Source organism: Aquarana catesbeiana, linkage group LG07, assembly GCF_042186555.1.
Source record: "Aquarana catesbeiana isolate 2022-GZ linkage group LG07, ASM4218655v1, whole genome shotgun sequence".
NCBI lineage: Eukaryota > Metazoa > Chordata > Amphibia > Anura > Ranidae > Aquarana > Aquarana catesbeiana.
The window spans coordinates 343,005,949-343,019,144 of record NC_133330.1 but is presented as its reverse complement, the minus strand read 5'-3'; positions in this window follow the sequence as shown (position 1 = coordinate 343,019,144).

Below are 13,196 nucleotides of genomic sequence, written 5' to 3'. Positions count from 1 at the left end.
TATATTGTCCTGTTTTCAGGGCCCCTACACTCCTCCTCTTATCGTTTCCTGTTTTCGGGGCCCCTACACTCCTCATCTTATATTGTCCTGTTTTCGGGGCCCCTACACTCCTCCTCTTATATTGTCCTGTTTTCAGGGCCCCTACACTCCTCCTCTTATATTGTCCTGTTTTCAGGGCCCCTACACTCCTCATCTTATATTGTCCTGTTTTCAGGGCCCCTACACTCCTCCTCTTATATTGTCCTGTTTTCAGGGCCCCTACACTCCTCCTCTTATATTGTCCTGTTTTCGGGGCCCCTACACTCCTCATCTTATATTGTCCTGTTTTCAGGGCCCCTACACTCCTCCTCTTATATTGTCCTGTTTTCAGGGCCCCTACACTCCTCCTCTTATATTGTCCGGTCATATCACAGATGGCGGCGGTCCGGACGCTGATGGCGGACACCTGCACCATTCCTGGAAAGTGGCGATGTTTGTCTTCCTCTCGGATTGGTCGGTTATCTGAGTGCGGTGGGGAAAGGGGGGGGGGAGGAGGGGAAGTGGGGGGGAGGGGGGGCAGGAAACGATTGCTCGGTAGTCAGGCTTTGGATCAGATCCTGCAATTCATGGCGTCCGGCGCTCCCTGGATAGAAGGTCTGCGGGGGCCCAGCGGCCAAATGTCGGATCAGCACATTCCACAGATATTAAGAAAGACGACTTGTTAGAGGGGGAGGGGAAGGGGGCAAATATTGGGGGAAGTCATCGGCCATTTCTACCTGTATCGGGGGATGGAAGGAGTGAGGTGGGGGGAGGAGGGGGGTTCACTGCAGATCATCGCTAAGTGTCAACTTCATCCTCATATAGGAAACGTTACATTGTGCCCCCACTTCACCCCCCCCCCCGCCCATCCCCCTCTCATCCACTTCTCATCCCCCTCTCATCCACTTCTCATCCCCCTCTCATCCCCCTCTCCGGTCCCATTCTTTCTGCTCCCGTCTTCTCTTTTTCCCCATTTATGTTTGTCTTTTTCTTTTGCAGTCTCACTTCTCCTCCTTCTTCTCTCAAAGTCAAATAAGCTTTATTGGCCGGCCAAATACATTTTAGCTTCACCGACCAATTGAGGAGTTATTATGGGTTGTATTAGGGGAAAGTTAAAAGGAAGAACTCCGGGGACATTCTTAATGCTATAAAAAGGAGAGGAGGGGAGTCCAGGATGGGGGGGGGGGGGGGGGGGGGTAATATAAAGGGGATAAAATTATATCTCCTCCCCATCTTCTCTTTTTTTTCCTCTTCCTCCTCTCTCTCTCTTCTCTTCTTTCTCAACTCTTCGTTCTCCTCTCCTCCTCCTCCTATCCTGCCTTTTGTCTCTCTCTTTTTCTCTCCCTCTCCTCTCTCTTCCCTTCCCTCTGTTCTCTCTCTCTCTCTCTTCTCTCTCCTCTCTCCTCTCTCCTCTCTCCTCTCTCCTCTCTCCTCTCTCCTCTCCCTTCTTCTCTCCTCTCTTCTTTCCCTTCTTCTCTCCTCTCTTCTTTCCCTTCTTCTCTCCTCTCTCTTCTCCTCTCTCTTCTCCTCTCCCTCCTCTATCTGCCTTTCTTCTCTCTCTCCTTCTCTCCCTCCTTCTCTCCCTCTCCTCTCCTCTCCCTCCCCTTTCCTTCTCTCCTCTCTCTCCTCTCCCTCCTCCTTTTTTTCCCCTGTATCTTCTCTCTCTCTCCTCCTCTCCTCTCCTCTCCTCTCCTCTCCTCTCCCTCGCTGTCTATCCTCCTCTCCTCTCCTCTCCCTCGCTGTCTATCCTCCTCTCCTCTCCTCTCCCTCGCTGTCTATCCTCCTCTCCTCTCCTCTCCCTCGCTGTCTATCCTCCTCTCCTCTCCTCTCCTCTCCCTCGCTGTCTATCCTCCTCTCCTCTCCTCTCCTCTCCCTCGCTGTCTATCCTCCTCTCTTCTCCTCTCCCTCGCTGTCTATCCTCCTCTCTTCTCCCTCCCCTCTCTCTCTCTCTCTCTCTCTCTCTCTCTCTCTCTCTCTCTCTCTCTCTCCCTCCCCTCTCTCCTCTCACACACAACTACTTCCAGATGTTGGAACTTCCCAGCTTCCTTCTCCTTTCCTGGTGAATGAGTACATCTCTTCTACAGATCTCACCTCCCTCTCTTCATCCCATCTTTCTAGCAGCGGCTCCAAAGCAAACAGCCCCCTCTCAGCTCTGCTCTCCTCTCCCTCCGCTCGGCTCTCCTCTCCCCCCTCTCGGCTTGGCTCTCCTCTCCCTCCTCTCGGCTCTCCTCTCCCCCCCCCCTCCTCTCGGCTCGGCTCTCCTCTCCCCCCCTCTCGGCTCTGCTCTCCTCTCCCCCCCTCTCGGCTCTGCTCTCCTCTCCCCCCCTCTCGGCTCTGCTCTCCTCTCCCCCCCTCTCGGCTCTGCTCTCCTCTCCCCCTCTCTCGGCTCTGCTCTCCTCTCCCCCTCTCTCGGCTCTGCTCTCCTCTCCTCCTCTCTCGGCTCTGCTCTCCTCTCCCCCTCTCTCGGCTCTGCTCTCCTCTCCCCCTCTCTCGGCTCTGCTCTCCTCTCCCCCTCTCTCGGCTCTGCTCTCCTCTCCCCCTCTCTCGGCTCTGCTCTCCTCTCCCCCTCTCTCGGCTCTGCTCTCCTCTCCCCCTCTCTCGGCTCTGCTCTCCTCTCCCCCCCTCTCGGCTCCTCTCCCCCCTCTCGGCTTGGCTCTCCTCTCCCCCTCTCTCGGCTCTGCTCTCCTCTCCCCCCCTCTCGGCTCGGCTCTCCTCTCCCCCCCTCTCGGCTCGGCTCTCCTCTCCCCCTCTCTCGGCTCTGCTCTCCTCTCCCCCTCTCTCGGCTCTGCTCTCCTCTCCCCCTCTCTCGGCTCTGCTCTCCTCTCCCCCTCTCTCGGCTCTGCTCTCCTCTCCCCCTCTCTCGGCTCTGCTCTCCTCTCCCCCCCTCTCGGCTCCTCTCCCCCCTCTCGGCTTGGCTCTCCTCTCCCCCTCTCTCGGCTCTGCTCTCCTCTCCCCCCCTCTCGGCTCGGCTCTCCTCTCCCCCTCTCTCGGCTCTGCTCTCCTCTCCCCCCCTCTCGGCTCGGCTCTCCTCTCCCCCTCTCTCGGCTCTGCTCTCCTCTCCCCCCCTCTCGGCTCTGCTCTCCTCTCCCCCCCCTCTCGGCTCTGCTCTCCTCTCCCCCCCTCTCGGCTCTGCTCTCCTCTCCCCCCCTCTCGGCTCTGCTCTCCTCTCCCCCCCTCTCGGCTCTGCTCTCCTCTCCCCCCCTCTCGGCTCTGCTCTCCTCTCCCCCCCTCTCGGCTCGGCTCTCCTCTCCCCCCCTCTCGGCTCGGCTCTCCTCTCCCCCCCTCTCGGCTCGGCTCTCCTCTCCCCTCCTCTCGGCTCTCCTCTCCCCCCTCACACTTTTCCTCCTTGGCTCCTCTATACATTTCTTTGAAATCTTCATGTGTTGAGCTGGGTTTGCTGGACTCTCATTTCCTCCTCTGTTGGGGGCTGGGAGAGGAGTGTGGTCTCTGTAATATGGAGTGCGGCGGTATCACAGCGCCTCTTTCATTGCCGCCATCTCCTGTATGTATACAGGTGCAGGCCGGCTTACAGCTCTGAAAGGAGACATTGTGCCAACGCTCCAGTTGGTTTGGTGTGAGCTTAGCTGAATGCGGAGCGGCCACCGAGCGGACGTGAACTCCATCCATCCGAGTGTCAGCGGTCAGAGTCTGGCCTACTGCCAACTGCAGAGCTGGGCGACACCTTCCATCCACTTCTACAGGGTGGAGTCACTTCCCATGTTCCCAGCATCAAAGAGGACCTGTCAAGTGCTCTGCCATCCATGACTTCCTTCTAATTGCCTGGATGTCATGGTGATCCTCTGGCTTTGATCCTTTGAGTCGCTGACCATGCACAAGCATGCGGGCTTAGTGTACATTTGTAGGCCAAATCAGCTTGACAGCCAGGCAACTTGCATTTTCATAAGGAGACCGTCGGGGGGGAGTACCCACGGTTATCCCACGGTTATCCCACAGCAGATTGGGCGAAATGTCATTCAAAAATGTGAAGTATAATATGGGTTGGTATGCAAGTCTGTGTGCGCAGGGACAGAAATGGGGCCGGGCAGTCAGGTGGCCTCTGATTGGTTAATTTAGGGATGCACAATTTTAGTTACTGCTGTGTGTATACCAACTACTTTGTAACTGTGGGAGGAGACCGGAGTATATGGGGCCCATTGGAGGCCAGTAATGTACATGTGGGAGGAGACAGTTTTGCACGAGCCCATTGGAAGCCAGTTATTACATAGTTACATAGTAGGTGAGATTGAAAAAAAGACACAAGTCCATCAAGTCCAACCTATGTGTGTGATTATGTGTCAGTATTACATTATATATCCCTGTATGTTGCGGTCATTCAGGTGATTATCTAATAGTTTCTTGAAGCTATCGATGCTCCCCGCTGAGACCACCGTCTGTGGAAGGGAATTCCACATCCTAACCGCTCTTGCAGTAAAGAACCCTCTACGTAGTTTAAGGTTAAACCTCTTTTCTTCTAATTTTAATGAGTGGCCACCAATCTTGTTAAACTCCCTTCCCCAAAAAAGTTTTATCCCTATTGTGGGGTCACCAGTACGGTATTTATATATTGTGGGGTCACCAGTCCGGTATTTGTAAATTGAAATCATATCCCCTCTCAAGCGTCTCTTCTCCAGAGAGAATAAGTTCAGAGCTCACAACCTTTCCTCATAACTAAGATCCTCCAGACCCTTTATTAGCTTTGTTGTCCTTCTTTGTACTCGCTCCATTTCCAGTACATCCTTCCTGAGGACTGGTGCCCAGAACTGGACAGCATACTCCAGGTGCGGCCGGACCAGAGTCTTGTAGAGCGGGAGAATTATCGTTTTATCTCTGGAGTTGATCCCCTTTTTAATGCCAATATTCTGTTTGCTTTGTAAGCAGCAGCTTGGCATTGCTGAGCCTATCATCCACTAGGACCCCCAGAGGTTCTCCCCCCAGTCTATAGATTGCATTCATATTTTTACCACCCAAATGCATTATTTTACATTTTTCTACATTGAACCTCATTTGCCATGTAGTCGCCCACCCCATTAATTTGTTCAGATTTTTTGCAAGGTTTCCACATCCTGCAGAGAAGTTATTGCCCTGCTTAGCTTAGTATTGTCTGCAAATACAGAGATTGAACTGTTTATCCCATCCTCCAGATCGTTTATGAACAAATTAAATAGGATTGGTCCCAGCACAGAACCCTGGGGAACCCCACTACCCACCCCCGACCATTCCCAGTACTCCCCATTTATCACCACCCTCTGAACTCGCCCTTGTAGCCAGTTTTCAATCCATGTACTCACCCTATGGTCCATGCCAACAGACCTTACTTTGTACAGTAAACGTTTATAGGGGAACTGTGTCAAATGCTTTTGCAAAATCCAGATACACCACGTCTACGGGCCTTCCTTTATCTAGATGGCAACTCACCTCCTCATAGAAGGTTAATAGATTGGTTTGGCAAGAACGATTCTTCATGAATCCATGCTGATTACTGCTAATGATACCGTTCTCATTACTAAAATCTTGTATATAGTCCCTTATCATCCCCTCCAAGAGTTTACATACTATTGATGTTAGGCTAACTGGTCTGTAATTCCCAGGGATGTATTTTGGGCCCTTTTTAAATATTGGTGCTACGTTGGCTTTTCTCCAATCAGCTGGTACCATTCCAGTCAGTAGACTGTCAGTAAAAATTAGGAACAATGGTCTGGCAATTACCTGACTGAGTTCCCTAAGTACCCTCGGGTGCAATCCATCTGGTTCCGGTGATTTATTAATGTTAAGTTTCCCAAGTCTAATTTGAATTCTGTCCTCTTTTAACCATGGAGGTGCTTCCTGTGTTGTGTCATGAGGATAAACACTGCAGTTTTGGTTACTGAAGCCCCCCGATTCACTTGTGAAGACTGAGGAGAAGAATAAATTCAATACCTTCGCCATCTCCCCATCCTTTGTAACCAGATATCCTTCCTCATTCTTTATGGGGCCAATATGGTCTGTCCTCCCTTTTTTACTGTTTACATACTTAAAGAATTTCTTGGGATTTTTTTTGCTCTCCTCCGCTATGTGTTTTTCATGTTCTATCTTAGCCACCCTAATTGCACCCTTACATTTCTTGTTGCATTCTTTATAAAGTCTAAATGCTGATGATGATCCCTCAACCTTGTATTTTTTGAAGGCCTTCTCCTTTGCTTTTATATGCATTTTTACATTGGAGTTAAGCCATCCAGGACTTTTGTTCGCTCTTTTAAATTTATTACCTAATGGGATGCATTGGCTAATGCTCTTAAAGCAAACCCATCTCTCCTCCGTGTTCTTTGTTCCTAAGATTTTATCCCAATTTATATCTTCTAGCAAGGTTCGTAGTTTAGGGAAGTTGACTCTTTTGAAATTCAGTGTCTTTGTGTTCCCTTTATGTTTCCTATTTGTGTGATTTATACTGAAGCCAATTGACCTGTGATCGCTGTTTCCTAAATTGCCCCGTATTTCCACATCCGTGATCAGGTCTGTATTGTTGGTAATCAGTAGATCCAGTAACGCTTTATTTCTAGTTGGTGCGTCTACCATCTGACCCAAAAATTGTCCTGTAAGACATTTAGGAACGGGCGAGCCTTAGATGAATGCGTAGTTCCCTCCGCCCAGTCTATGTCTGGATAATTAAAATCCCCCATTATGATTCCCATCCTTGCTGGTAATCCAAATTGTGATAGGAGATCTGTCTCCCCCTCCTCCTTCAGGTTAGGGGGCCTATAGCATACTTCCAGTATTATTTTCCCCTTAGCTTCCTCCCTTTTGAAGCTCTACCCATAAGGATTCCACCTCCTCCCTAGCTCCCTTAGTAATGTCATCTCCCACATTCACTTGTACATTATTCTTGATATATAGGCATACCCCTCCCCCCTATTTTACCCTCTCTATCCCTGCGATAAAGGGTATACCCTTGAATGGTTGCCAGCCAATCATGAGAGCTGTTGAACCAGGTCTCTGAAATTCCCACAAAATCCAAATCTTCCTCGTACAACAGTATCTCTAGTTCACCCATCTTGCCCACCAGGCTCTTGGCATTTGTGAATATGCCACATAGTTTAGACCGGTTGCTTATTATCCTCTTGTTGGGTGTTCCGAGATTGCAACTAGGACTTGTTACTATACTTACCTTGGGTTTATGTGCTTTAGTCAACCTACCACTAATGCCCCCAATACTACCCTCTGGAATATGTTCTGCGCTGACTATCCCTACCTCTGGCCCCCCCCCGTCGCCTAGTTTAAAAACCCCTCTAACTTCTTGGCCATCTTTACTCCCAGCTGATCTGCACCCTCCTCATTTAGGTGCAGTCCGTCCCTTCTATAGTACTGGTGATCGACTGAGAAGTCGGCCCAGTTCTCCAGGAACCCAAACCCCTCCTTACTACACCAGCTCTTCAGACACTTGTTTATTTCCCTAATCTCCTTCTGCCTTTCTGGTGTGGCTCGATGTACCGGTAGTATTCCTGAGAATACTACCGTGGAGGTCCTTTTCCTCAATTCAGCTCCTAAGTCCCTAAAATCGTTCTTTAGGACACTCCATCTGCCTCTGACTTTGTCATTGGTAACAACGATCACCATGACAGCTGGGTCTTCCCCAGCCCCTCCCAGTAATCTGTCCACCAGATCCGTGATGTGCTGAACCCGAGCGCCCGGTAGACAACATACAGTTCGGCGCTTCAGGTCTTTTATTACAGATTGCCCTCTCTGTCCTTCTAAGAATAGAGTCCAATACCACCAGAATCTGTCTTTCCTTTTCCTTCGCTTCCCCCCAACTCTCACTGGAGGAGTTTTTCCCCCGGCAGCTAGGAGAGTCCCTCAGCTCCAGCAGTGCTGGTCTCTAACTGGTTTCACCAATGTCACTCAATGGAGCGCACTTATTGGGATGTTCCAGCCCTGAATCGGCCTCCTTGGCACTACCCCCCACTACCCTTCCTGACTGTCGCCCATCTACTCTTTTCTAGTACCTGCACCTCTTTGTCTCCACCCGCCTCTGTGCTGGCCCCTGCCGGCACTTGCCGTGTACGTTCCTGGGATTTTGGGAGGAGACAGTTGTGCACATGGCATGATTGGAAGCCAGTAATGTACATGTGGGAGGAGACAGTTGTGCACGGGGCCCATTGGAAGCCAGTAATGTACATGTGGGAGGAAACAGGTGTTCACAGGGCCCATTGGAAGCCAGTAATGTACTTTTGGGAGGAGACAGTTGTGTATGGGGCCCATTAGAAGCAACTAATGTACTTTTGGGAGGAGACAGTTGTGTATGGGGCCCATTAGAAGCAAGTAATGTACATGTGGGAAGAGACAGGTGTTCACAGGGCCCATTGGAAGCCAGTAATGTACTTTTGGGAGGAGACAGTTGTGTATGGGGCCCATTGGAAGCGAGTAATGTACATGTAGGAGGAGACAGTTGTGCACAGGGCCCATTAGAAGCAAGTAATGTACATGTGGGAAGAGACAGGTGTTCACATGGCCCATTGGAAGCCAGTAATGTACTTTTGGGAGGAGACAGTTGTGCATGGGGCCCATTAGAAGCAAGTAATGTACATGTGGGAATAGACAGGTGTTCACAGGGCCCATTGGAAGCCAGTAATGTACTTTTGGGAGGAGACAGTTGTGTGCGGGGTCCATTGGAAGCGAGTAATGTACATGTAGGAGGAGACAGTTGTGCACGAGACCCATTGGAAGCCAGTAATGTACATGTGGGAGGAGACAGTTGTGCACGGGGCCCATTGGAAGCCAGTAATGTACATGTGGGAGGAGACAGATGTTCACAGGGCCCATTGGAAGCCAGTAATGTACATGTGGGAGGAGACAGTTGTGCACGGAGCCCATTAGAAGCCAGTAATGTACATGTAGGAGGAAACAGGTGTTCACAGGGCACATTGGAAGCCAGTAATGTACATGCAGTAGAAGACAGGTGTTGGTGTATAGGGGCCATTGGAAGCCAGTATGTGACATACAGCAGAAGACAGGTGTATATGTACATGTGGAGGGAGTTGGATGTGCGCAGAGTGTGTCTGAACCTAGTAGGTGCTGCTTATAGGAGGAGTCGGCTGCACACAGGGGCCCATTTAATAAACCAATATATGCGTGTGGCCTGCTGGAAGACGATGTGACAGAAGACACATCTACAAGTAAAGTCCATGTAAAGAGCCGGTTTACATGGTGCAATGATGGTGGGCCCCCCACTGTGTACAGACCCTGCAAAATGAGATTTGGATGTTTCACTCCACTTTTCTCTTCCAGACGTCTCTTCACCAGCTGAATCTCCTCCTCTATGCAAAACAGGGTACACGTGAATCATATTTCATAGGCATATATTTTTCATGTGACTGGATGGGGGTCTCTCGCTGTGTTTTTCCCCTCATCGGTCTCCAGCTCTGCATTCTCTTGGCACACCTGCTTCCTCCGGAGAGATGTGAGGTCATTGGAGATGAAGGCCAGAAGAAAAGCAAATAAGGTGCATTTTCCGCATCTGCCAGGGATGAAATAATTGGCTCTCTGCAATCACTTGCAGCGGATACGTGGCGGTTTGTTGGTTATCGGATGAATGAGGTCTGTGTTCTTGCCGCTGGAGGAAAGGTGGAGGAGAGATGCATCAAACCCCGTCCTGCATTCTGCCAGCGGACATGCTTGATATGTAATGTAATGTAGAGTAGTGTCAAGAAAAAATGGCATTGCTCATGGAAACCACCCATTTTAAATCTGCATATTTATATTTCTTATAAGGACTGGAAGCACCCATAAAATGGCACATTTTATACTTGTGGTACTGCTTGTTCGGAGCCTGTTGGATGATTTTTGGCCAGTCTTGGTATTCCTAATTTGGGGCCCGGGCGATAAGGTTTACACAAGCTTGATGTTACTGGTTTAGATCCTGGCAGATGAGGTTTGTTTAGCCTTGGTGCTCCTAATTTGGGGCCTAGTGGATGAGGTTTGGGCAGGCTTGGAGCCTTATGGATGAGGTTTGGACAGGCTGAGTGCTACTGGTATGGGGCCCGGCTGACAAGGTTTACGCAAGCTTGATTCTACTGGTTTAGAGCTCAGCAGATGAGGTTTGTTCAGCCTTGGTGCTTCCAATTTGGGGTCTGGTGGATGTTGGGCAGGCTTGGTTCTACTGATTTGGAGACTGGTGTATGAGGTTTGGACAGGCTCGAAGAAATTGGTATGGGGCCTGGCAGATGAGGTTCGTTCAGCTTTGGTGCTCTGAATCTGGGGCCTAGTAGATGAGGTTTGGGCGGGCTTAGTGTTACTGGTTTGGGTCAGGGTGGATGAAGTTTTGGCAATACTTGGTGTTACTGGTTTGGGGCAGGTGGATGAAGTTTGGCCATGCTTGGTTCTACTGGTTTGGGACCCAGGGATGGGATTTGAATAGCTAATGATTTTGGCAGGCTTGATGCTACTGGTTTGGGCCCTGGTGCATGAGGTTTGGGCCGGCTTGATGTTACTGGTTTGGGCCATGGTAGATGAGGTTTGGGCCAGTTTGATGCTACTGGTTTGGGCCATGGTGGATGTGGTTTGGGCCGGCTTGTTGCTACTGCTTTGGGCCATGGTGGATGTCGTTTGGGCCAGCTTGATGCTACTGGTTTGGGCCATGGTAGATGAGGTTTGGGCAGGCTTGATGCTACTGATTTGGGCCCTGGTGGATGAGGTTTGGGCAGGCTTGATGCTACTGGTTTGGGCCCTGGTGGATAAGGTTTGGACAGGCTTGATGCTACTGGTTTGGGCAGGCTTGATGCTACTGGTTTGGACCCTGGTGGATGAGGTTTGGGGAGGCTTGATGCTACTGGTTTGGGCCCCTGGTGGATGAGGTTTGGGCCGGCTTGATGCTACTGGTTTGGGCCCTGGTGGATGAGGTATGGGCCGGCTTGATGCAACTGGTTTGGGCCCTGGTGGATGAGGTATGGGCCGGCTTGATGCTACTGGTTTGAGCCCTGGTGGATGAGGTTTGGGCAGGCTCGGTGCTTTTGGTTTGCCATTGCCAGGTGATGTGAAGCTGCTACAAGGCTCGGAGTTGTGTGGGTGGAATTTGATGGAATTTCAAACTTACCAGGTGGTGGCAGTTTGTGCCAAAGCAGTCAGGCAAGGCTTCATACTATGCACAAGGTTTTCTAACAGATAGGAAAGGGTTAAGAATCTTCCTCAGGATGAGCTGGGAATGTCCAGAGCCGGCGCTGAGTCACGCTGCTATTTCTGCTTCATTGCGCCATACGTGTAGATGAACTGTACATGAGCATACTCCAACACAGAGCTTCCTTGCCAAGTGATTGGAGACATAATTGCACCAAAGGGTTAAACTGGTGACTGGTGTCAGGTCTTGGCCTAGGTGCTAAGAAGGTACAAGTATCAGCATATCCATAAATCTTATCCACACAGCAAATTTAGTGTTCAGGAAGTTTGCAGACTTGAGTGTAAAATATGTGGGACGTCGGTGTAGTGTGTGGGGAACAGGGCAGCCATCAGAAATTTTGGGGCCCCTTACACAGCTTTAGGCCTGACCCCCTTGCGTCAGAGTTTATCCCTTTCATTAGGGTCTCCAAGGTTTCCCCCCCTTACATCAGAGTCCTCCCTCCTTTCATCAGTGTCCTTGGAATCAGCTCCCCTTATATCAGGGTCCCCAGAGTTTTCTCTCCCTAAATCAGGGTCCCTATTTTTTCTTCTCCCTAAATCAGGGTCCCCAGAGTTTCCTCTCTCTAAATCGGGGTCCCCTTTCCCTAAATCGGGGTCCCCAGAGTCCTCCCTCCTTTCATCAGTGTCACCAGAATCAGCCCCCCTTATATCAGGGTCCCCAGAGTCCCACCTCCTTACATCAGGGTCCCCAAAGTCCCACCTCCTTACATCAGGGTCCCCAAAGTCCCACCTCCTTACATCAGGGACCCCAGAGTTCCCCCATTACATCAGAGTCCCCCTACTATTAGGATCTCCAGGGTCCCTATAGCCCCCTTAAGTTTGGGTTTCCAAAAAAATTCTTACATCATGGTTCCTAGAGCCCATTCTCTCTCAATAGGTTCCCTAAGGTTAGCAGGGAAGAGCAGAGTGGGGTAAGGAGAGTGGAGAAGTTGAAAAGTTGGAGTAGTGGAAGGGGGAGGAGGGAGTATTGTAGAGACCCCATTGCTTACAACAGGATCTGTTCCTTCTCATTGCAGCAGTTGGCTACAGAACAGGTGGAAGCTTGAAGTCTGTGCACTGGCACCGGGTAAGGTTTGGAGACCCCCAAATCACCCCCCCCCCGATGTTGAGGGCATGTGGCCTGGTATTGTTCAGGAGGGTGGGGGGGGGGTGCTCGCTTGTCTTCCCCCCCTTTCCTGGCCTGCATGCTCAGATAAGGGGCCTGGTATGGATGTTGGGGGGACCCCACGCCATTTTTTGCTGCAGTTCAGCATGTTCGCTCTGGGCTCTAGATGGCCTCATCTCGGGACTGGTCATTATATAGAAGTTGGAAACTGTGTTTTGACAATGAATTGCGGCATGCGTTCACAATGCACAAAGGTGCACATTAGCACACCTGTGTGGTGTAAATTAACTTTTAGAGGAACGTTTGAATTGTTTCATTTGGTGGGGAATTTGTCTTTTAGCAGAGTGCACCAAATCTTCCGTTCATATTTTACATGCGCTAACTTTGCAGCTGTGGAAGATTGTGCGTTGTGGGTCTCATAAGGATGGAGAAGACTTGAAGTAGGGTTTTGTCTGCGCCATTAGTGGTGGCTCCCCCCGGGCACCATTGTGATAATACTGTCTGGTCCATCCAGTGCCGGAAACCGAGGAGCCATCGGTTTTTGTTTAGCTTTGCGTTGGCATTGTAAGTCTGTCTGTCCAGGTGTTTCTCCCCCGCCGGCTCTTGGCCGCTCTCCAGCCTCTTCTGTTGTTTGCCGGATTGAATAGCAGCTGCAACAAAAGGCGAGCGGAGAGAAGTGGAGACAGGAAACCCTGACACAGCACAACTGCTTCTCCCTGCGTGCGAGATCAACGCAACTGGCAAATCAGGAGAGACGCTGAGCCAATCCATTGTTCCATTGTTCCATTCAGCTACATTGGCTGAGAACTCTCCCCGAGCTTCTGGGTCACCAAACTCGTTTCTGGTAGTGACCCCTTCCCCCCCCCCCCAAATCCTCCCTGCCCGAGGGTCCTACACACACAATATTATAGGGAGCGATGACCACTATTCC